This window comes from Corvus kubaryi, unplaced genomic scaffold, assembly GCF_017639235.1.
Source record: "Corvus kubaryi isolate FWS band 111438036 unplaced genomic scaffold, C.kubaryi_AGA036_p1.0 78, whole genome shotgun sequence".
NCBI lineage: Eukaryota > Metazoa > Chordata > Aves > Passeriformes > Corvidae > Corvus > Corvus kubaryi.
The window spans coordinates 2,519,653-2,543,162 of record NW_024582065.1 but is presented as its reverse complement, the minus strand read 5'-3'; the positions used below and the strand labels follow the sequence as shown (position 1 = coordinate 2,543,162).

Below are 23,510 nucleotides of genomic sequence, written 5' to 3'. Positions count from 1 at the left end.
ACAAGCCTCAGGTTCAAGGGTACTCAGAGACAACAAAGAGCCCTGGAAAGGTCCCAGCTGAGCGCTCTGTGTGTCACTGATAGCTCCGGGACTGGAAGCAGAGAAGCCCTGAGCCTCACAGAAGTGCTTGGGTTATCTTTACACACAGACAGCCATGTAATCACTTTTTATCTGATCTGAGAAGAAAGGGAATCCCTCCTGTGTTGTCCTCTTCGGGCTTTTATCTCTCCTATTTCAGGGGTTTTTTTTTACAAAGACTCAGGCTACGACTCTGCTCACTTTTCTCTTGAATTTCCCACTCTTCTGCCTGCGGCTCTTCAGAGCAGAAGCGCAAAAGGATGCAAAAGGGATCACAGGCTTGAAAAGATGGGAATATGCCAGATCCTCTGTGCAAATCTGAATTTTGCAGTTGATTCCAGTGCAGTGGGGTCTATTTACACCGAGATTAAACCCATTAATTTCTGTAGGAGTCCCTGGAATTTAAACCCTGCTTGTGATTCCCCTGATTTCATGTCACCTTGCTACTATTTCACAACGTTAAAATAGTGGGGGTGAGGGGATTAAAACTTCTGATAATGCACTCTGCTGATGCTGTAGGGAAAATATTCTGCTTTCTGAGTCATTTGCCCTGAGCTGACTTTCTTTTTGAATGGTTCAGGGGGTTTCCTTCTTTAGCCATAAATCGCATGCAAATTCTTTTTGTGTGTGTGTGTGCCTGTGGATGACAGCGTGTGCGAGTGTGTGAGTGTGTGTGTGCCTTTCAGAAGCCACGCCAGAGAGAGAGAGAGGCTGTTCCTTTAAAGCAAAACTGAAAAAAAAATGCCTTCAGGCGTCCTATTACAGTGGAACGAGCCAAGGATCAGGATTTGCAGCTCAGCTATATAAACCCAGCAGAATCTGGCTGATCTGACCAGTTTGCCTTGCTGTCAAAGCTCGCTGCCTTACGCGCACACACGGCACCAGACAACGCAACTCCGCCGAGTTTTGACAGGACGGCAACAAAGTCAGGAGCCCCGAGCTGGCTTTGAACAGCGTATTTATTTCATGGAGACTGCTCACAGCGGGATCTAAGCTCGGTCAGGGTCTCTAAGGTAAGTCTGCTTCCTCCCCTGAATTAAAGAGTCAGGAGCTCCTCTCGCACACAAGTTTGCAGTGACCCCGTGCTCTGGCATCACCCTCGTGGTTGTGACTATCAGGTGAATGGGCAGGGATCCTGTCAGGGAATGGTTTTGGATTGGGGCTTGCCTGCCCCGAAGTCTGTCTGCATTGTCAGGTGGAATAATGTTAGAAATGTCTCGGTGGCACCCATCTGACCCAAGGAATGAATGGAGCAGGAGCTGGTGGGATGCTGGACATCCACACAAGCACAGACAGAGACGGAATTGACAGGAAGGGTAGGAAAGCAGATTTGGGATTTCCTCTTGGCTCCTGGAGTGCTATAACTGTTTCCCCCATCCTCACCTCGCGACCCAGACTAAATCCACTCGCAGGTTTTAACCCTCCCAGGCAACTCTTTCTGTGCTCCTGCCTGTGACCTGATGAGAGCCGGGCCCTCCCCGCTGCTAATTTGCTGTCCCCACACTTCTTTTGCACCACAGCCTTTGTCACTTCCCTCCCAGCCCCCACTGGGCTCCGGTTTCTTTTACAAGTCCGGTAACATTAGTCTGCAGCGGGGAGCAAAGCACAAAGGAAGATTCAACTGGGTATTTTATTACCAGTGCTGTACTGGGTGGGTTCTGGGAGCGGGAGGGTGAAATTCTCCATCCTCATGGAAAAACAGAGGCACTTGCTCCGTGTCTCAGCTCCTTGCTCCCTGGTGCACTGAGATTTTCTGCATGACTGTGTCTGCACTTACCAGCGAGGCTCAAATTGGCTGAAAACAGAGCAGCTGGCTGGGAGAAGGTGAACACACTTAGATTCATTTAGGAGTTGAACCCGCTCACTCAAGACTTTGTGTTACATCACCTTTGCAGAGTTTTCCCTGCCTGATTTTCTGTCTGGCTACCAGGACAGAGAGTTTTTGGCAGTGCATTTAAACTTCTGAAAAGTCTGTCTCATACTGTGGAAAGGAATGACATGCTCAGGTTGAAATGATGGTGATGTGTTGTGTTGCACACTGGAGACATAAAATTTAAAAGCACAATAAAAATATGTATAAAGTTTTTCTTCATGGAAAAAATAGAGAACAATGAGATGGATGTGATTCTATGGCCTGGGTAAAAGCCTTGCTGTCTAGCTGTTGGGCTTGGTTTTCTCTCCTGGTTTAATTTTTTAAGATCATATTAAATATTGGGAATTCATTTTACACACTTCCTAATTAATGTTACACGTGGGGGTTGTTTTATTGTGCTGGGTTTGTGCAGTTGCCTTTTAAAGCTGTGAAATCGTGGAATGGTTTGGGTTGGATGGGACCTCAGAGATCATCCAGCTCCAACCATGGGCAGGGACACCTTCCACTAGACCAGGCTGCACAGTTCAAGGGTGCCGTAGTCCAAAAATGAGGTGGACAATGGGGACTGGGGACTGTCCTTTGAACCCTAGGAAAACGTGCAGAAATGTGATGTCTTTTGGGTTGTTTCTTACTGTTATAGGGAAGGCAGGGGCAAATCGAATCTGAAGAAGTTTGACCAAATGGAAGTGTTTAGCCAAGAGGAGATAGCTCATCTGTCTGCAGCTCAGCTTCCCTGGCAGGGAATTTGGGAAGCAGCTGGAAGAGCTGTCAGGGTGTTCCTGGTGCAGGTGCTGCCCGGTGCTCAGGGAAGGACGAGCACCTGAACTGAGCAGAGTGGTGGGACAGGAGTGACGAGGGCTGTGCCCCCCTGTCACTGACCCGTCATGGTCACTCTCCCAAATACCAAATTGGCATTCACTTCCCGTAGTTTTTGCTCATTAATTTCATCCTCTGGCTCCTTTCAGCCCAGAGAAATTTCTTTGCACATTCCAGCCCTTAATCCTCTCACTACAGTTACTTTATCAGTGTTTCCAGAGCTGTGGAAGAGCCAAAGGATCTGCTGCAAAGCCCCCAGCCTGCAGATGAGAATGTCAGGTCTCACCTGGAGAGAAAGCAGAATTCTCCTAAAGAAATCCCCTCCAGATACATGATGGTCCTGGAAAAGAACACCAACCAGATCCAAATCTCCTGCTGAAATAGTGATGCTTAGTGATGTTAGAACTTACTGGGAACATCCCTCACCACAGCCTAAAATGTGCTCCACAAATTCTGAGTAACTGTTAGCTGGAGACTTTTTGAAATCCATCCCCTTTTATTATCCCAGCTCTTTAAAACAGGATCATTTCTCCTGAGAATTCACTCAAACTTAACTATCATGTTGCTATAACATCATTTCTAAAAGTGTTTGACATTCAGCTTATTTTCCATATCAGCGCTTTTTATAAAATATCTATAAAAAACCAAAGATTATTCATGGGTGAAGATGTTCTGACTTGCTCTAAAGAGACTGTCAAAGTTTGTTCTTGAGTATTGTCTCACTTTTTGATAAGAAAATGATGTTAAATGGCAGGGTCGGTGCTTTTTGGGACTTTCTCATCCTTTTCAAGAGTCAGGCAGAACTAAGAAGCAAATGTTCATGTGAAACAGCGATGCTGCTTTGGAGCCAGAGCTTTAACCCTTTCATCCCTCCTGGCAAAACTGTTTGGAAAACCAGCTCGGGCAGTTCTGTGCCATTTTCCTGGCACAACACCACTGTGCCTCTCCCCACCCAGCTCTGCAGGCTCTGGCCAGAGGTTTGAGTGGTGCTGAGGGCATTTAATTCTCCTGGGCTGGACAATGGGTGTGTGGTGTAAATGGACGTAAGGGAGAAACAGTGTCCATCCAGTGCTGGATTCCTTAGAGAGCCCTGCTATCCCAGGTGGAATATTACATTTGGAAGTAAGGTTAATGCAGAGCATGGTGTCTGCTACATTATCAGCTACACATTTACCTGTCCTACCTCTGTGCCACGAGAAATCCAGAGTGGTCAAATAATTACTCTCATTTGAAGCCTGTGACTTGATAAATTCCTCCTTGGCCTCGTGCCATCACAGTCTGCTAAGCTGAAGGGCCACTGACAGTTTTAAGGTCCAGTGGCTCATAAAACTCCAGGCTTAGGAGTGGATGATTTACATCCCTGGAAAGTTCAAAATCTCAGCTTTCCAGTAATAAAAGGAATTAGTTTTGAACTGCAGCAGTTTGAGATATAGGGCTTTAAAACTGGGCTCTGATTTACCAGTGTGTGCTTTCTTAGCCTTAACTTCTGGTGTGAGTTTCACACACCCTGCTCGAAGACTGATCTCTGATCTAACCCTGTGGTTATAAATGGCAGAAGTCTGAAACTACTGTAAAATGTAATAGCTGCCCTTAGTGGTTTTAAGGAAGCTGCTGATGTCATATTGCAGAAAAAATCATTGTTGCTGAAGTGGGGAACTAAGGAAAACAGCAATCAAAGTGAAGTAAGTTAGTATTTTATCATCTACCAGGCTCAGAAATCTTCAAAACTGCAAGCAATTATAGGATTAGTAACTAATGAGTTCTCGACAGGAAGCACCATATCCTGAGGTCAAGGGCTGAAAAATAAGGGACGTGTACAGATTGCTTATGAGTTTTTAAGATGCAATTTAGTTCCTTAAACTGCTTGATATTGAAGAGGACTTGTTGTCTGTGGCTTTGGTTGGTTGATGTTGTAATTCCTGCTCCTGCATTTTAGGGCCTCACTGTATTAGGAGTGAAGATGTTTAATAAATGATGCTCTCTGCCACAAAGAACCTGCAATTCCTATTATTAGCTATTCCCAAACAATTCTTTGTATAGTGAAGAGAAGCAGGGAATAAGAAGGCAGTTCTTTGAGGAAAGGGAGTGCTGGAAAGCAGAGAAATGAGCAACCCCGAGGGACAATCTTGAGCCGTCGCAGTTTCCACCAAGCTCAGGGCTTCTACAAGTGTGAAACCGCCCCTCCCTCGGTGCTCGCTGTCCACTCGTGTGTCTGACCCTCTGGCCAGTCGGAGCTGGAGTTAAAAGCCTTCCACATGTGGGAAAAGTTAGAGACTGGGCATTCTTCCAGCTCCTGAAATCCCTCAATGCATGATGTAACCCCACGGTGTGGAATGGGCAGACTGGGAGGAGGAGTCAGTGGGATCCTGCCTGAAAAGAGGTGGCTCTGGAGCCTGCAGGAAGTGTCTGGGCATTGAAAGAAGGAATAGATGGGGATCCTTCTGCTAAAAGGGCAAAGTTTGAATAACTTAGTGTCACTTTTTAGCATTGAATGAATGATAGACATGCCCTTATAACTAGAATTGTCCTTAATGTAAGATTTTCCTGGATTTCTGTGTGCATCCCTTCTCGTTCTCCTATATGCTGCCTGTCCTGTTGCTGGCAAAAAAAACCATCAAAAAACCTCTACCTATAGCTTCAGAGAGTATATCCAGATGCAGAATTTGAATAATACTTACTAATATAAAATATTCCTCACAACACACCCCTCCCAAACCAATGTGAGATTTTGCTGCTCAGGCTATGGAGTCAACGAGAAATAACTCCCCATTTATGTACTTGTTCGCCTTATGCATGAGCCAATCACCCAAGACAAATCCATCCTGAGCTGATCTGGTTGCAAGAAATTTCTCCAAGCTCCCATCCTTAACTGTCTGCAGTTTCAATTAAACTAAGGTGGGATGGTGCCAAGTTTTCAGCACTTCCAACGGGAGAGTCCCGGTGCCCGAATAGGCAGTGGCATTTTGTATTCTTTGGGGAGCGGAGGGCAACGTTGCCAAGTTTGCATTCAGTCATCCATCACATATTAGCCCACTGGAGGTCCATTCTTCCCGAGCAATGGGGGAGCTCTGCTTCCTACTTTGAAAGATTACTCACACAGAAAGCCCTTTCCCCAAAACCAGGCAAGAGAAAGGAAGCTTTCTTCGACTCATACAAGCGCTCGCTTTCCAAAGTCCCCACAAAAATGATATTGTTTCATGCTCAGAAAACATATTCTCTTCAGCAGCTGAGGAGAAAGTGCAGGGTGGTAGGACAGAAATCTTAAATACAGATTTTTCCAAAAGTGCTTGCTTCAATCCTGGGCTCAACAAAGGTCTATTGTAGTGGCTGCCTCTTCCCAGGGCAGGCTGGAGCATGGCCTATGTGTGGATAGATATGGGCCAGGAGCCTCCCAGGAGTCTGAAACTTAGAGCCTGGGGAAATCCCATTGTAATGATTTTGGCTTTAACTCTGCCCAACATGCACCAGAACTTGATAAGCTCATAAGCCTGAAATTGCAAATGCTAATTTTGTTATGGAATTAGGATGTTTACCAGAGTATTAATCTAAAGAGTCTTGATTCTTCTCTAAATTTACTTTCTTTTCCACCGTTCTGGCAGCACAAGGCTAAAAGGGAACATAAATTTCTTTTTCTGTGTATATATGAAAATTAAACCCTGAGATCCTTTCCCTCTGTGCCCAGCAGAACTGGCTAAAGAGTTATTTCCACCATTAAGGAAAGGCTGTGAGAGGGCTAAAAAAAGCTTTATTTCCAAGAAATAAATTCACTTTCCATTGCCAAGAAATCAAAAGACCTGGAAACAGGCAGATTTTGTCGGTCAGTTTGGGCTTTATCTCAAACACAGGAGGCAGGGCCAGCAGGTGAGAGAGGCTGTGGGCTGAGCACTCTGAGGACTGTGGTTTTGTGCCTCTTTGCTGTGATGAAAAGCCTTTACTTGGACAGGAAAGGGTCACTCTCAGTGTGTGCTGAGCACTTCAGCACAAGCCCTTGGTGGTTATCTCCCTCCTCAGGATTTCGCCTTGTCAGGAGCTGTTTGTTGGCCCATCAAAAGGAGCTCAATGGCCACTTTGCACTGGCTCTTTGTTTCTCCTGGTTCCTTTGGAAAGCCAGCCTCTTTTGGGTATGCTGAATCCTCCTAAATAGCTTCTCTGTGCTGTGGGACAAAGGTCTATGCCAAGAAAGATATAAAGGTAGCTTGTGATCTGCAGGCAGCCCATTCCTCTTGGCCAGAGCCAGTGTAATGCATATTTTCCCTTTACTTGTGGCTTGTACTTCCCTCCTGCATCGCTTGTACCACAGTAATTCAGGGCTGACTCCCGATGAATGCTGCACACTGTGGGCCACAAGGCACGGGAGAACAGGATACACATGAAGGGAAAGTTCTCAGATCATTTTTCTTATTGAAGGATTTTGGCCATGTAAACAGTTTCCAGGAAAAAAAAAAAACAAAAACGCTGGCATTTCCCATGGTGAGCGCTCCTTATGAATGTCCTATCTATTTTTCCAGTTTGGTGGCCAAGTGGAGTGTTTAGAGGAGGATATACCACCTACAAGCCAGGGAATTTATATTTCCACTGCCAAGTGTTAATTATGATGTCGACTCAGCCACTTTACAGGTTAGCAAGTCAATCACAGGGAGCCAGCACTCCAAGTGCTGCAGCTCCAGGCTTGATGGGAAGCATGCAGCACCCAGAGAGTGCCATTCTCAAACACATCAGCGTTATTTGTTGCTTTATTTGGCTCTTATTTCATATAGTGTTTATTTGTCTTAGAAAAGCACATTGGGATTTTACAGGGTTGCTGGCAGTAGGAAGGAAATTCAGTTTATTACCACCAGCCATGTGGCAGGGACACCTTTTTGGTTGTTCTGATCCCTGACCTTGAACAATTCCAGAGATGGGGAATCCACAGCTTCTCTGGGTTATGTATGTCCTATATATCCTGTATCCTAACATCCTTGTAATAAACTGAAAAATAAGGGGTGGGAGGGCTTAATTTAACTAAAAATTAAATTAATAATTTAACTAAAAATTAAATTAATTAATTTTGAGTCTGTGGTGTCCAACTCCACCTGGGGCAGAGCTCTTCCTGCTGACAGGAGCAATATTTAATTCCCTTTGATACAGGGATGTCCCTGTAACACTCCTGCTTGGCATTGCCTTAATGAGATCTTTTTGCAGAGGATGCCTTGGGCTGCTCCAGTTTGGTCTGTGCTCATATAGGTCAGGGGACAAACCCAGGCTGACAGAGAGGGAATCAGAACCCACAGAGTGTTTTCCATGCCCAGAGTGGCCCTGCATTGTCTGCCCTGTCCCCTGTCCCCTCCAGCCTGCCCTGCTGAGGGGATGGGTTTCTCCTGGGCAGACTTCAGGGGCCGCCAGCCAAATTCTCATGTGACACAATGGCATTGATTTCACTGGGGATCTGGTGCTGGATAATTGAGCTCCACGTCCCTCCTTTCATCATCCCATAGCTCAAATTGCTGCCAGCCAAGGCTTCAGCACAGTCACAGACAGGGCTCAAGTCACTGTGGGTTAAGAGAACGAGGTCAGAGGGGTGCTGGTGGAGGGCTCTCAAGCCTCCCATTAATGTGGCAGTGCCCAATTTGCTGACATTTGAAGCAGCAGCGCAGATTTTTGTCTGAGTTCAGTCACTAATCCCTGCTCAGGGCTGTGTTTATGGCTGCAATTTCCATTACATTACATAAGTGCCTCTGCTTTGCATCAGAGCACTGCAAAACATCCCCAGACCGGACTTTTCAGAAGCAGCCTCCTCTCTTTTTCCAAACTCCTTGCACTCAATTTGTTTCAGATCTTGTGCATCTCATTTATATTTCATTTTGCCTTGCCAAGCCATGGCTGATTTCATTCCATCTTCTCTTCACGATGTATTTTGCTCTAGTATGAGTTTGCTACCCTTCCCTGGGTTGCCAAAGATGCAAATTCTTGATGCTACCACATGTGACAGAACTAGGCCAGGCAGATCTGCAGCCTGGGGGCGATTACTGGAAGTCAGATTTCAAGGAACTCCTTCTGTGGTCTTGTGAGTTAGAAAAATGTGCACATTCCTGTGTGTTTGAGGTGCTAGTACCAAGGACAGAGGAGCTCCAGCAGGGAGGAAAAGCTGCCCAGGGAAACTAAGGATTGGTTTAAAAGCAACAAACTGCCTGGTGAGGGGTTACCCATCAGCTTCCTCAGCTTCTTTTCAAACCATACTCGAAGTCTGCTAATGACAGGAGGCAAGGAATGATAATTCTGGTCCCCAGGAATAGTGCAGGCTTTTATGGCCTGCATAAAAGTCATTTTTAGTGCTTGAATAAGTATATGGTTAAATCAAAGTAAAATTAGAAACCACATGCAAATATTCATAATGGATTCTGAAAGTATCCTGCTGCCTGCTGACCAATATCATCTGCAGCAATCCATGCAATTAAATACTTTCTGTTACTCCAGACCAATATAAATGTAAATTGTCCGTGCTCTCAATGACAGCAAAGCCATTGAAAGAGAAGAATTCCACCTCTCTTGCCTCTGGACGTGACATTCCTTCAGCTAAAATGATTTTAAATATGGAAAAGTGTGAGGCTGGGTGTGTGGAGCAGAATTTTGGCTAATCTCTTGCTCCTGACCTCCAGGAGAAATTTGAAAAACAGCTTCCTCAGAGGTGCTGTACAAAGCAGTGCTGTGTCAGTGCCTGTTCACTGTGTATTTGTTTAATATGTCAGTAGTTTATGGTTCTTATAAAAGATCCTTATTTCTACTGCACAGACCCCACCAATAGTTTTGGTAAATGCATTAATTTGGCATCTGGTTTTTTATAGCAGATCAGCTGTTCATTCACCTATTGTTATTATATTTATCAAGAGTATTGATGGCTTATTTCCTATGTCTCATTATCAGTAACAAAGATGGTGTTTGATACCTAAATCATGAATTTCTGAGACAAATGACACTGGCCAAGTTCCCATCCCCAGGACTGGCTGCTGCTTTTTTCTCAGCAGCTCCTGCTTGGCGTGAAAGGAGTGGGAAGAAAATTCAGAAGTCTTGCATTTCTGCTCTTCCCATCTCATCCCAAAACCACCTAAAACTTTGAGAAATGGGCTCTGGAAAACATATAGGTGGTTTTGGAAGCAACAGCATGGAGAAGGGCCCGGAAACGAAGCAGAGCTTTGTGTGTGGAAGGAACACGAGTCGCTGTGATTCATGCGAGAGAGCACACGAACCCCGTGGTTTGAAACTGCAGCAGCAAAGCCCTCAAAATATTTCAAAGCAAAGTCTCCAGCGTCTACCCAGAAAATAATGAGCTCCTGACAAAGTGTAACTTGGCAGAGAAACTTTCCAAAGACAAGTTTAGAAAACCGTAGATCTTTTCCAGCTCTGCGTCTTTGCTGCGAGCAGGGAAAAGCCAAGAGCCCGAGCGAATGCTTTTGCTATTAGCAAAGGCTTTATTAAAAGGTACAGGACGTACTTAAGAGGCAGGAGGGGTTTCTGCTGGGAGACTGTGCACAGAAGTTGCTTTTGCTGTGAAAAGGGGTTTTTTTATATTGGAAAAGGCACTAATTGAGGCTTCTGTGTCTGTGGCAACTCTGCCATGGCCCGCATTCAATTCCCTGTTCAGCAGCCCAGAGTTCTGCTCGTGTCTTCAGAGAGGGATGGGAAAAAGTCACTCCTGTGCTGGAAATGCAGACAGGGGGTTCAGGCAGAAGCCAGGCAAAAGGAAGGTGTGACCCATCCATTCTGCTTTCCACGGAGTCCCTCGGATCTGACCCATTTCTACAGCTCTGCTTCTGTTTTTAGAACGGCGCCAGTTTTGCTGAACCCATTGTTGTCTTTGCCCTTCCCATCTCTGGTGTGTCCTGCTGTTTCTAATCCACAGTTTTTGTCTAGGCTGTATCTGCCATGGGCTTTTTCTTCCCCCTCTGACAGCTACAGCAAGAACAGAGGTTGCTTTGCAGATGTGAGAAAAAAGTATTTAGCAGATGGCTTTTTTTCCCCCTCCTGAGCTTGTAGCAAATTGCTCCACTTGGCTGATTGCTGTGCCCCCTGCCAGGAGCCTGAATGCAGCTCCAGAGCACCCCACTGACCTGCTTGTTTTGTTTCTCTTTTCTGAGCTCCCATTTCCAGAAACTGATGCTCAAGTGTCCGAGCCCTTAACAAAAAAACAAGCTCCAAGGGCAGACTGAATTCCCTGTTAACTTGTGCCTCATCCCAGTCCCTGTGAGAGAGACCAGCTGGGTTTGGTGTGAGTTCTCCCATGGTAACCTCTTGTAATGCTGTTTCTCTTTTCTTTCAGTTTATATGCGACAAATTTGAATGATCTGCTCTATAAAATAACCAGGCTGTTTCTTGTGGCTGCTGTAAAATTCCTTCTGTGGCCAGAGCTGGATGAAGGATTCTCCTGCCCTTCCCGTCTGCAGGGGTGAATCACTTGGGTTGTGTAACAGCAGCAAACCTTGGCACACCAAGGTGCAGGAGGATTGTGCACATGGGTGTGGGAATCATCCCTCTGATCACATAAAATGTCTAGAGATGAAAAGGCCTTCAACAGACACAAGAGAATGAGCTGGATCCGTGAATTTTGGGTTAGCTGCAGTTTTTTTCTCGAATTCTCTGGTGTCTTTCTCTGTGGGTTTTGGTTACCTTGTAATTTATTTCCATGGATTCATCTTCTCATTCTGATGATTGGCCTGGCACATCCTCTTGGCTTCAGAGTAAGGCTGCAGCTTTCTATTGTTACCCCAGAATTCCAGGCAGTCCTGTAGCTCTGTGCATTTGTGCTGCACGTCTGGTCAGACCTCCTTCTTCAGAGCAAAAGACATCCCAGAGAATCATGGAATCACAGAATGGCTTGGTTTGAAAGGGACCTTAAAACTCATCCCGTTCTACCACCTCTGCATGGGCAGGGACACCTCCCACTATCCCAGGTTGCTCCAAGCCCATCCAGCCTGGCCTTGGGCACTGCCAGGGATCCAGGGGCAGCCACAGCTGCTCCGGGCACCCTGTGCCAGGGCCTGCCCACCCTCACAGCCAAGAATTTCTTCCCAATATCCCATCTAACCCTATTCTCTGCCTGATTGAAGCCATTCCCCCTTGTCCTGGCACTCCAGACCCTGCTCAACAGTCTCTCTCCATGGTTCCTGTTGGCTCCTTCAAGTCTTGGAAAGCTGCAATTACCCAAAACCTTCTCCTCTCCAGGCTGAACAATCCCAGCTCTCCCAGCCTTTCCTCCCAGCAGAGCTGCTCCATCCCTCTGATCCCCCTGGAGCCTCCTCTGGCCTCTCTCCAGCAGCTCCAGGTCCTTCCTGTGCTGGGCCCCGGGGCTGGGGCAGCTCTGCAGATTTCCCTTTCTCTCCTACATTTCAGGCCCAACATTCCAGCTTTTTTCTTTTTAATTGGGTATTTATTTTCTGACAATATTACAGCACTCCCTGGGAAGATGTTTAATTATGGAAATGAGGATTTGACAGCCCCTTTCCTGTGAGGTCCTTGGAATGCTTAATTCACAGGGACACACACGGTCCCTGGAGGTTTTACCAGCGGCAAAACAGAGGCACAGCAGATGATTTATGAAATAATTTCAGAACAGGATGCCTGAGTTTCAGTCCTCACTCCTAACTGTGATACTGATGCCTTAGATCTTGACCTTTGTGTTTTTCAAATCCTGCACTGCCTGGTGTGTCACTCTGAAGTTTCGTGGAGCCTGTTCACTTCTGCTCTCTCGTGCTGGGCAGACATAACAAAGCCTCTCCAGGCCTGCTCTCCAAGGACACCCAGACCATCCCAGGCCCAAAAGTATAAACCAAAGAGTTTCTAAGGGGGGCAAGGGGAGGGGAAATTACATCATTAAACTGAAGCTTTAATTGGAGAATGAACCCTGCTATGCCAATGAACCAAACCTATAAAAGTGTGAAGAACTCGTGACCTGGGGTCCACCTTGGGGTCCATCTGGGCAGTGGCCTCTGGCTCCCCAGGGGTACCTTTGAAGGCCTTTCAGATAAATACCTATTTTATTCTTTTACTCCTGTCCAGTCTCTGGTTTTGGGAGGCCTCTTAAGGCATCAAAACCACACCACCAACCCCAAGGTTTTGGGCACTTTCTGGAATCTCTGCCAAGAGCACAAGGTTTTGTGGGAATTCCATGGGTCCAGCTCTATTTAGCTCCATTTTCTTGTTATGGAAAAGAAGACGGCAAAGGGGATGGCCGACCCTTGGTCAGGAAGGTTTTATCTCAACCTTAATTGCTGAGATGTAGTTTTGCCAAGCCTGGGGAATCCATTCATGGGAGACCTGTTCGTTCCCACTTTGCAATGACACCTTAACTCTGTACTCAGCATTCCTTTGAGTTATAACTCCAAGGTGAACATATTCCTTGGCTGCCCTATTGGTTCACCTCAAACTTTACTTCCATTTAGATTTGTATTGATGCCTTGAGAGGCCTCCTAGAAACAGAGACTAGACAGGAGCAAGGGAATAAAGGCAGGTATTTATCTGAAAGGCCTTCAAAGGTACCCCTGGGGAGCCTGAGGCCACTGCCAGGATGGACCCCAAGGTGGACCCCAGGTCACGAGTTCTTCACACTTTTATAGGTTTGGTTCATTGGCATAGCAGGGTTAATTCTCCAATTAAAGCTTCAGTTAATGATGTAATTCCCCTCAGCTTGCCCCCCTCTCAAAGGCTTTTGGTTTACAGTTTTTGGGCCTAGGACGGTCTGGGTGTCCTTGGAGAGCAGGGCCAGAGAAGCTTTGTTATGTCTGCCCAGCACGAGAGAGCAGAAGTGAACAGGCTCCAAGAAACTTCAGAGTGACACACCAGGCAGTGCAGGATTTGAAAAATATAAAAGTTAAAACCTAAGGCATCAGTATTCCCAGGTTTCACAAAGGTCCATCCTCACAGCACCACAAACCCAGGCTCTGTGGTAAAGCAGAGGTGAGCTCTGTGCTCCCTTGTCTTTCCATCACCTTCCACATGTCCCTGCAGAACAAATCCAGAAGGAATTTGCTTCTTTCCTTATGCTGCCTGAGAACCAGGATCGAAATCACACCCACACGTGTGCCACTGTTGGAAATGTTAGCTGAAATACATTCTAAAAAATAAGATTACTCCAAATGAGAATTTGTTTGGCTTTTCCAGCTCAGCACTCAGAGTTTCACCTCCTCGCATCCTAAAGGGAATAAACCTAATTTGTAAGAAAAACCCTTTGCATTTCATGGCTGCAGCTTTTTCATTTCCTGGGCTTTGCACCTCTAAGAGAGAGCAACACAAACCATGAGTGAGACATTACTTCAGGCAACCCACTCCAGGCTGCATCATTCCCTTGAACTCATTCAGCAGCATCCTTTTTGCATGGCCTTATCCTTTTTCTGCCTCCAACAAAAACAGTATTTTTAAAATCATACTACACAGGCATATTTTTAGCTGCTGTGAATCCCTCCAGTGCCACGGGTCAAATCCACCAGCTGGTCTAACATGTTTGGGAGGCAAAGGGGAAGTGGAGTTGTCTAAGACACCAGAGCAGCACCATCAAATCCCAAACCTGAGAAATCTCCGTGTCTGTCTCCTCTGCTGCCCCTCCCCAGCTCTGCTCTCTTCCCTTTCCCCGCTCTTCCAGGCTGTTTGTTTTACATCTCGAGCCAAGCTGACTCCCTGCCAAACATCCTGGGGGAGCAGGGGAGTGTTATTTATCCATAGTTACAATTCTTTGGTGGATAACAAGCAGAATCCGCCTTGGGAACAGGAGAATCCCTGTCCTTGAAGATGGTAACAAGCTGAAGGTAATTGGGCAGAGCAGCCAGCAATAAGGAGCCCTCTGGCTCCTGGACCAGCATTTTTGAAGTATCTTGCTGCCTGAAAATTCAGTTTGGTGTTTGAAAATGCATGGATGTGTTTTACTCCCCGGTGGGCACAACTCTGAGCTTTTAGAGGTGGGAGCGAACATGAGATTAATTCTCTTTCTTCTGTCCTGGGGTGCAGGAGAGCACAAGCACTGTGGGTTCACTTTCATAAATTTTCACTTAGTAATTGAAGGCCAGGCTGCTCTGACTTTTATTAGAAAAAGGAGCAGGAATCCTTTGAAGAAATGATTGAGGTGGTTATTCTTTGAAACAGCCCACTTGGTTCAAAGCAAGCCATTACTGGTTTCAAAGATTTAAAAGAAAGATTTGTCAGGGAATTTTTTCCCAAGAATAGGAGCCCCTGAAATGCTGCTGACTCTCTCTTGGTGTCCTTCTTGCTGAGTCCTCAGAATCAAGTGAAAAATGGCATCTTTCAGTGACCAAATATGTGTTGAGAAAAAATTTCACTTGTACCTGTTATTTTATCATCACTTGGCTCCAGTTCTTTTGTAAAAACAACTTTTATACGTTTTTATTTGGACATCCTATGGAGAGGACAGGGAAATGCTGAATGAAATTGTACAGAATGAGAGGAACAAAGGAAATTTTTTTCCTCTAATATAGGGGACCACTAGTGCCACCAAATAGCTCATCTGAAATACTGTAATTCCAGTAAGTACAGCAGATATGTTATCATTTATAAACATCCTTGAGTGCTTACAGAGAAATCAGTGCAAACCAGCCAAGTCTTTCCTCAAGTCAAATAAAAAAATGGAGTGCAATTTGTTCCATAATGGAACAAAGTCCCAGTTTTGGTGAAGGATTTCAGTACTGCAGAAGGTGGGTGCTGGGTCACTCCAGCAGGGAGAGGCGTGGGATGGTTTGTGCTGTTTGGATGGTGCATTGTGACCCTCCCAGGTGGTATTTGCCACATGGATGGGTGTAACTGGTGTCTGCCACAGGGCTGGGCTCTGTGCCACTGCTGGGCTCTGTAGAAATCTTGAAAATAGGTGAAGACTTTTGTTCTGCCATCTCAGAACAATGAATCCGTTTCTTGTGCCCCTTTCCCATCTTATTCCTCTCTCATTTTCCTGTTGGCCAAAATGAAAAAACCAAAAAAAGCCCAACCAAATTCAACTTATTTATTCACTTCTCAATTCTGCCTGAGCCTGTTGTTTAAAGACCCTTCTTTTGTGAGTTCAATCAGATGCTTGATAAGAGAACAAGCGTTGCTAACTAACAGGGCTACAAAGCAGCCCCTTCAGGGAACACATGACCTCATCCCCAGGATTACTCCAGCACAGGAATTCAGCCTCCAGCGCACACCCAAAATAAACCTTTGCAGGGAGGTGCTTTATCCACCTCCCCTTGGCCCGGCATCTGCTTTGCCAATGTCCTCCTCAGTGGTTGGGACGAAAGACGTATGGAAATTCCGATTTTCCTGCTCCCAAGCAGCCTGCCCCGCTGGCTGGAGCTGCCTTTGGGCCGCTGCCCTGCTGCAGCAGCCAGCCCTGGCACAGGGATGCAGTCATGGAGCGGGGCTGGTTTTCACTCCCAGCTCCCATTGTGTGCCCGGGTTTTGTTGGATGCTCAGAGCCTTGGCAGCTGGGAACAGCTCTGGGAACGCCTGTGGGGTCACACACAGCGCTCCCAAAACTCCCCCTCTGCCAAAAGGTGGCATAAATCCCTCCCTGATGGATGAGAAGTGACACCAGTGTGTTGTCTCGGTGCCTTTAGCCCCTAACACTGGACAGCACCAATGTCCTGAGGATATCATCCCTGCTTGGGAAGCTGGTGGGTTTCCAGCCAGCTGCTTTGGGATCTCAGTCTGGGTGTCAAGACTTAGCTCCTGTTGCCCCCACGATGAGGAAGAGGACGTGGTGAGCAGCTCCCCACCCTGGCACGCTTTTGCTGGACAAGGTCTCCAAGGAAAGGCAGAAAGGACTCCTGCAGTCCTTGAAGCAAAATGAACTGAAAGGCAATATCCTGTCAGGTCCCAAGCTGGTTTAAGTCCCGTTGCCCCTAGTCAGGAGCTCATAACCATGCTGGAAGGAAACACATCTGCGGCTCACGCTGAGATGTATCATTTATTTATTTCCAATTATGCACATTTAGCAGCAAGTTACATGAAAGATTAAACACCACGTTACGAGTGTGGTCTCATTAATTCTGCACCACGCATCTAAGTCACTCAGCAATTACCTTCACTCCTTTTTAATGTGGATAATTTTATTAAATGTGGTGATAGCAAAAATGAGTTAAGAGCTGTGGATTCCTGTTTTTCATGCGCTCTCTTTCCGAGGCTGGCTGGCTATATATAATTATTGCATAATGCCACGTTGGATGCTTCTCATTTAAGCAGTTGTTTAAATAGCTGCAAGGCTCTGACAGGGTTCAGCAGATGCCTCTTCCTTGGCCTCTGATCTTGTAAATGTGAATTCTTCATTGTGCCTGGGATACCTGTTGGTGACAGACATTGCAAAGCCTCAAGATTTGAGTTTATTCTACAAAAAAATCGGCCTGAAGAGTAAATTCTGCCCTAAACACCACAGTGGTGGTGTCAGAGCAGCTCTGCTCCAGCCAGGTTGTACCATTTCCAAAGGCATCTCCTTTGCCCTTTTCCCCACCAATCTTGTCCCCACCTGTGATCCATTCAGAAGGTGAATGTGATTAAACCTCATTAAGAGCTGCAGCCTCTTGGCTCCTCTAATTTAACACGCTTGGGGCTTCCTCTAATCCAGGTGATATATTAAAAGAATTAAGAGATTCTAGCATGAAGAGTATAGAATTCAGGCAGAAAAATTGAGAGCAGAGGAAGCCTTTTCACAGGGGTAAACTGAAGAATCTTTCCAGAGGAGCAATTGGAAACATAGAATTAGGGAGTTTAGTTATTTGTACTTTGATTAGACTTATTAGAAATCAAGGTGAGAACTGACTGGTCTGAAATGTCAGAGCTGAGGGGTGATCTCAGCTTTCCGAAGTCCCAGCTCGGTGCCATTCCCACATTCCTGGCTCTCCCCTGAGCTCCTGCTCCTTTGCTCCCAATGGAGTAGCAATAGCAGTGGGATGTTCAGGCAGGATTTCTTTGCTTTTCTCATCATCAGCCAGGTAATTCCTAAGAAACATAAATCAGAAGAGTCCATAGGACCCAGAATCTGGAAGGCACCTCTTGGTTGCTGAGTTCCGTACCCTGTTATGGCAGGCACCTCGTCACATAATCTGTTTTTCACTTCTGTGTAATTATTGCATGTTTTCAGCAGTCATTTTCTCCCCACTGTACCTCTGCCAGCTGATTTAATTTTTCATTTAATTCATGAGATTTGCTCAACATATTTAATATTTCATTGACCAAAGGTGTCACTGATACTGGAAGAAGCCCACCTCCGATCCCTGAACTTTCAATCTGCTTTGAAAATCAGCCAAACTCATTGTTTTGTTTGGAAAGTTCTGTTCTCTCTCTGAGATCCTGAACAAGGATAGACCTGGAGAGATTTTCCATGGCTAAGAGGACAAAACTTCTGAAACAAAAGTGGTTTATAATGGAATAATCACGCTAATTTGCCTCCAAACAGTCACTGCACAACAGAAGGTTTAGCCTCTCATGGGTCTCCTTTTATGCTTATCATTCGGAATTTACCAGAGCTCTTTCACATTTTTATGGATGTTGGCTTCACTGGGTTATTTCTCCTTGCCTTTTGTGGCACTGTCATGCTGATGGCTTTGAAATATGAGCCTTTGCTAAATTCTAAATTGTACACAAAGCAATTAATTAAAATTCCTTCCAAAACAGCCCTGGCAAAGCCCTGTCAGTGCTGCTTTCCAGCCAAGGTAGGATGGGTGGAGGCTAAAATGCATCCAAGTGGTTTTAGTTCAAGATGATGTACAGTAGGATCTGTGAACCAGAAACCCTGCAGCTTCCCCAGATCAGGAACATCATCTAAGAGCTGTGGCCAAAGGTGAAAAGTGAACTGGAGTGAAGAGTTTGGGCTTAGCTGGGTGATATTTAATGCAGGACCTCAGGGGCCGCACGGGGCAAAAAGCATCCATGAATTGTTTTAATTGCTGTTCTTTGAAAGAGTCTGAGGTATAAATGTGATCACAATTCCAGTGATCACCAGAGACTCTTGTAGGATTTAAGATAATCTAGAATTCCTTCTGTTTTTACGACTAATTCCAGTGGCATGGGCAAGGCCCTTGGAATGGATGATGGATGCATTCTGGGCTTGAAAACTCTAATCTGTGACAGCTCAGAAATCAATCCTGAATTAACTGTGCAGAGCAGTTCCCACCTCTGCACTCAGAGTGTTCTTGGTTGTAATTGTCCTCAGTCCCACGAAGTTTCACTGCTCTGAAATGTGCAGTGCCAGCACCAGATGGGACACAGGTGGCTTCAGGGGGCATCCAGAGCCCTGAGCTGTGGCTGCTCACCCACATCAAACACAAACTACTGGTTGGCCCTGAAATGAAAAGAATTTAAGTCAAAAAGGCAGAGAAAAATGTGCTTTTATGTGCTTTAAGTGCTATAAATGCCTTCTGGGAGCTGCTGGGCGTTTGAACCACTGTGGTGGGACTCAGCAAAGCTGGATCAGTTTCCTCTGTCTTGCAGTGGGTAAAACACCTCAGCAAAAAGGCAGAGGCTCCTGGGGAGCTTGGGAGTCTCAGTGTCAGCCTCTCCATGTCCCAGTTTTCCATATTCAAAGTGGAGGATTGTGCTTTGTTTATCCATCACAATTACAGAAGCTTTCAGAGAAGAGGCTCTTTGCCTTTCTCCAGCACACGTGGATGCCGTGAGGCTCCTGCTGTGGGGCCGTGGACATCACTGAGTCCCTTCTGTGACAGAAAATGTGGATTTGTGTCACTTGTATCTCTAGACTCCAACTCTTCTACTGAAACGAGTTTTCAACCTTCCTTCCCAGCTGTTTCCTCTCTGCCTCTTTCTCCATGGAGCTTTTCCAGAGGATGCTTTCTTGCTTTTTCCCTCTTTTTCACTCCCATTGCACTCCCACAGACAGCCAGATCAGTTTGGTTAATGCTTATCTCCCTTTGTAATTTCCAGGAAGAGCTGTAGTCTGAAAATCTGGCGTAGGTGGGGTGGCAAAGGTTTTCTATTCACATGTTGCTATTTATTAAAGGGAGGTCACTGAGCCTGGATCCACAGTTTTGTGTGGGCTTTCCAGATGTGGGATTTCTTATCTAGAAAACAGCAGAGCATTTGCAGGATGTTTATTCTTTATGACCTGGCCATGGAGGTAGAAGTAAAGCTGTTTGACTGTAAATTAAAGGTAAGTCCTCAACCTGGAACCCGGATGGATTCCTGCTTATCACTGTGCATTTTATCTGTTAGAACCATTGAGAAAAAGGCAATCAGCTTCTTTCTGTCCCCTTTGAAAGTTATGACCCTCTTTTCACCTCTTCATGCAGTTGATTTAAGACTTTGAAGAAAATTGCTGAATTATGAAAATTTCCCTTTGGAGTTTCACACCCTCAGGGCCTATTCATATCTGCAGGGTCTGATTGGGGTTGAAACAATTGCCACACTTCTTTGCACCCACAATCTCCGGGAGCCTTGGGGAACACAGCAGATTTTCTGAATTACTCTGAATGCAGCTGCCCTGAAATTCCTCTCCTTAGAACAGATACAGTGTAAATAAAGAGGGGGGGAAAAAAGGCGACAATTTGGCTTTGATCATTTCTGCTGAAAAGGTTCAGGACTGATGGCTTAGGACTGTTATGAATTTCTGCTCTCCACTGTGATTTAATGTAGTTTGACCTACACTGAGTATCCCTGCTGATTCCTTTGCCCTGTTGGAATTGGGAATGGAAAGAAAATGATTTTCTGCAGTTATGAATGTGTGGAAACAGCAGTGGAAGATGATGAAGTCAGAGCTGTTCATGTTTTGGCCTCTCATGTGAAAACTTCCAGGGCCCCCCCAGTCCCTTGCTTTGAGAACATTTCAATTGACTTCAGCCTTAATCCACTTCTGCTGGAGAAGATTCCTGGAGCCTCGGGAGTCACAAGCTCTTGGCAAAACCACAGCAGCACTTTGGCTTTGAAAGGTTGCATCTTCTGAGGCCTTGCCTTGTGGAAATGCCCTCTGGCAGATGGTCTCAGTTTAGGAGTCCTGTGTAACAGCACTGCTTGTATTCCTTGCAGAAAATGCACCAATCCCCCAGGTGTGCAGAGAGGGAAAGATCTGGGTCAGAGCCAATCCTGCTGTGGCTCTTTGGTCTTTGTGGCAGTGGATAAGGAGAGGGGCACAGTGATAACGTGGTGCCAGTGCCTCCATGTGTGCTCTGCTGGGCACCCCAGGCTGGTGGGGACACATGGAGCACGCCTTGGTGGAAACTCTGGAAATGTGAAGTTCCTGCAGTTAACAGATCACAGAAAACTATTCTGGGGTTAGCAATCGACAAACCTCAAAATGCTCCTTGTTGTGTTCCCTGGAGAGGGCTTTGGCTCTTCTCCAGCGGAGTCTTCCTCCCTGTCAGAACCCAGCCCGCTGCTGTTTTGCCCAGATTTTAACGAGAGTGCTCAAATCCAGTATGTGCTGACAATATTTGATCCCCTCCTGCTGTAATGTTGGAAGTATCTGCTTAGACAGGAATTGCTTCCTTCTTTTCCTCTCTTTTTTCCCTGCCATTTTCATGTCTAATTTCCAAGTCATGACATGTAGAGAGTGTCTGAGAAAATCTAATCAGCCTTCTGCCTTCGTTAGGAAGGACAGCTGAGATCGTTTCTAACACCTCCATTCCTTCCTCGCTGCAATCTGTTTTGATTAAAATTGCACAGGGCTCTCATCTGCATATTTATCATCCCACATACCCACAAATCATCTCACAACTCTGCCACCCCTGAACGTTCAGGAGAGACTGGATTGCTACACCAGGACTTTAAAGTATGCAGACATTAATTTAGTTTCTCACACCTGCTGCTTTCCAGCAAATATGGCTTTGGGAAAGGGAAATATTCATACATTACCTTTGCTTAGTATTCCCCAGGAGTCGAGATTCCTGGGGCTTTTTTCAAGATTGATTGAAAATTTCCTATTAAGAAACAAATTTCTAATTAAATGGAAAGGTCCTGAAAAAGTTCTGATGCCAGGAGGGGGGCGAGGGGAAGGGGGGAATGTCTAAACAAAGAAATAACCCATTTTAATAACGTTTTTTCAGCTTTTGACAGCCAGGTTGTGACGTGCTTTCAGATCTTCAGATGAAAGGGCTGCAGTGGAAATGAAAATTATTCCTTCCCTTTGTGCAACTGACAGTCCATCTTACTTCCACCACATATTATTACGTGTATCACCAGGCAGTGATCAGGTTTTTAAGGAGTGCTTTCTAGAAAAGGTTAAAATCTGCTCTTTGGTTAAAATCTGACTTTTAAAGTTACTGTTTATATGACAATTTTTTTTTTTTTAACCTGAATCTCCTTTTGTCCCAGCTGGTACTGCAGAGATGCTATGATTTGCTTCTCAATTCATAATCTCTATTTTTTAATCAGATATTTAAGATGTGTGAGAGGCCACAACACCTTTTCTTCTTATTTATATTGAGGTTGTGCTCGGGGAGCAGGAGAGCAGGAGATAACTCTGCCCAAGGAGGGTGGAAAGGTGTCAATGATCAGATGGGGAGGACATGAGCTCCAGATTTATTGTCCTGCATGACAAGCAGAACATTTTGCAGACCATCCACATCATCGTTGCCAGGATTTTTGTACTCAGGGTAGCAGGAAGACCTGAGGGCAAAGCTCATTAGGATGAGTGGTGTTCTCTATTAGACAAAATATTTGTAAAACTAGAAATACTCTGGGTCATACAAACCTACCTGAGAGGTATCAGACATCAGCCAGCTCCTCTGAGAGACCACAAAGCCAAACTCATGCTGGGAAGGGTCATCTTTTGCCAACCCTTACTGCAAGACTTTTAGGTGCCCCTAAATAATCCAGCAGTTGATGTCTGCAAAGAAAATATTGAGAGGATTTCTCCAAGAGGCAGCTTTAAAATACAATCTACACGAGCTGTTTGGAAGGGAAGATGAGGAAAAATGAAGGGACAACAGAGCCTGGCAGTCACTGTGGCTTCATTTCTCTGCTGCTCCCGGGTGGTCCATTGTGGTGGGAGCTGTTGTTTGAGGAATTGGGGTTGGAGAGAAGGGTGTCCTCTTTGTTCTCCCTGCCAAGACCATGGCTAATGTATAAATAATTGGAGGAAGGTGTCTGGTTTTGTAGATGTCAGACCCAGGAGCGGAGCTCAGCTAATGCTGCTGGGCCCTTGGCAGAGGGGATGGGAAACACCTGATGGGGATGAATTAAATTGCTCAGGCATCACACCAGGTGTCAAAGCATTGGGGTCACAGAGCAGGCATGGAATGCTGCTCCTAGACCACCACAACGTTTCTCCAGAAACTTCAAAAGGACATCAGCCAAGACATATTCATTCTTCCAGTATCATCTATGGGCTGAGAGGTTTGGCTGCCTCTAATGCAGCGCCACTCAAAGTTCTGGTGTTCACGTGGATTTCATCAGTAGTGAAGGTGACAATGACAGTGGCTCTTTCCAGAGCAGGTTTTTCATTTTCCAGGCATATTAAAGAAATCAGTTTGTACCATCATTAAGTGATTTGTCAGCTCGCACCGGTCAGCAGCAGAAAAAAGTGCAATTTCCTTGTTTTGGGAATGGCCCATATTCCTGTAGGCTGGGATTTACAAAAGCCATAAGGAAATGGATGCTCAACTTTCACTAAAATTCAGTGAGAATTAGATGCAGAGCTGCCTCCAGTTTGTTCGATTTTCCATTGGTGATCCATCTGTCAAGCTGCTTTTGCCTTTAATGACTACTTGAGGGTTAGGCACCAATTTTGGCTGTAATGACCTTGTCCTGGGGCAAAAAGTGCATAGCAGCACATGGAATTGCATGG

General features: G+C 45.7%; 1 protein-coding gene across 4 annotated transcripts in view; it reads left to right on the top strand.

Annotated features, from left to right (window-relative positions):
• Positions 1–838: 838 nt before the first annotated feature.
• TNC (tenascin C) overlaps positions 839–23,510 on the top strand; it is a 72,024-nt gene continuing 49,352 nt past the window's right edge. The window contains exon 1 of one of the 4 annotated variants that reach the window (XM_042052251.1): positions 839–1,091. The gene's annotated coding sequence lies outside the window, so the exon portion shown is untranslated. The remainder of the gene's footprint in view (positions 1,092–23,510) is intronic. The other 3 variants (XM_042052252.1, XM_042052253.1, XM_042052254.1) reach the window with 3 other exon arrangements.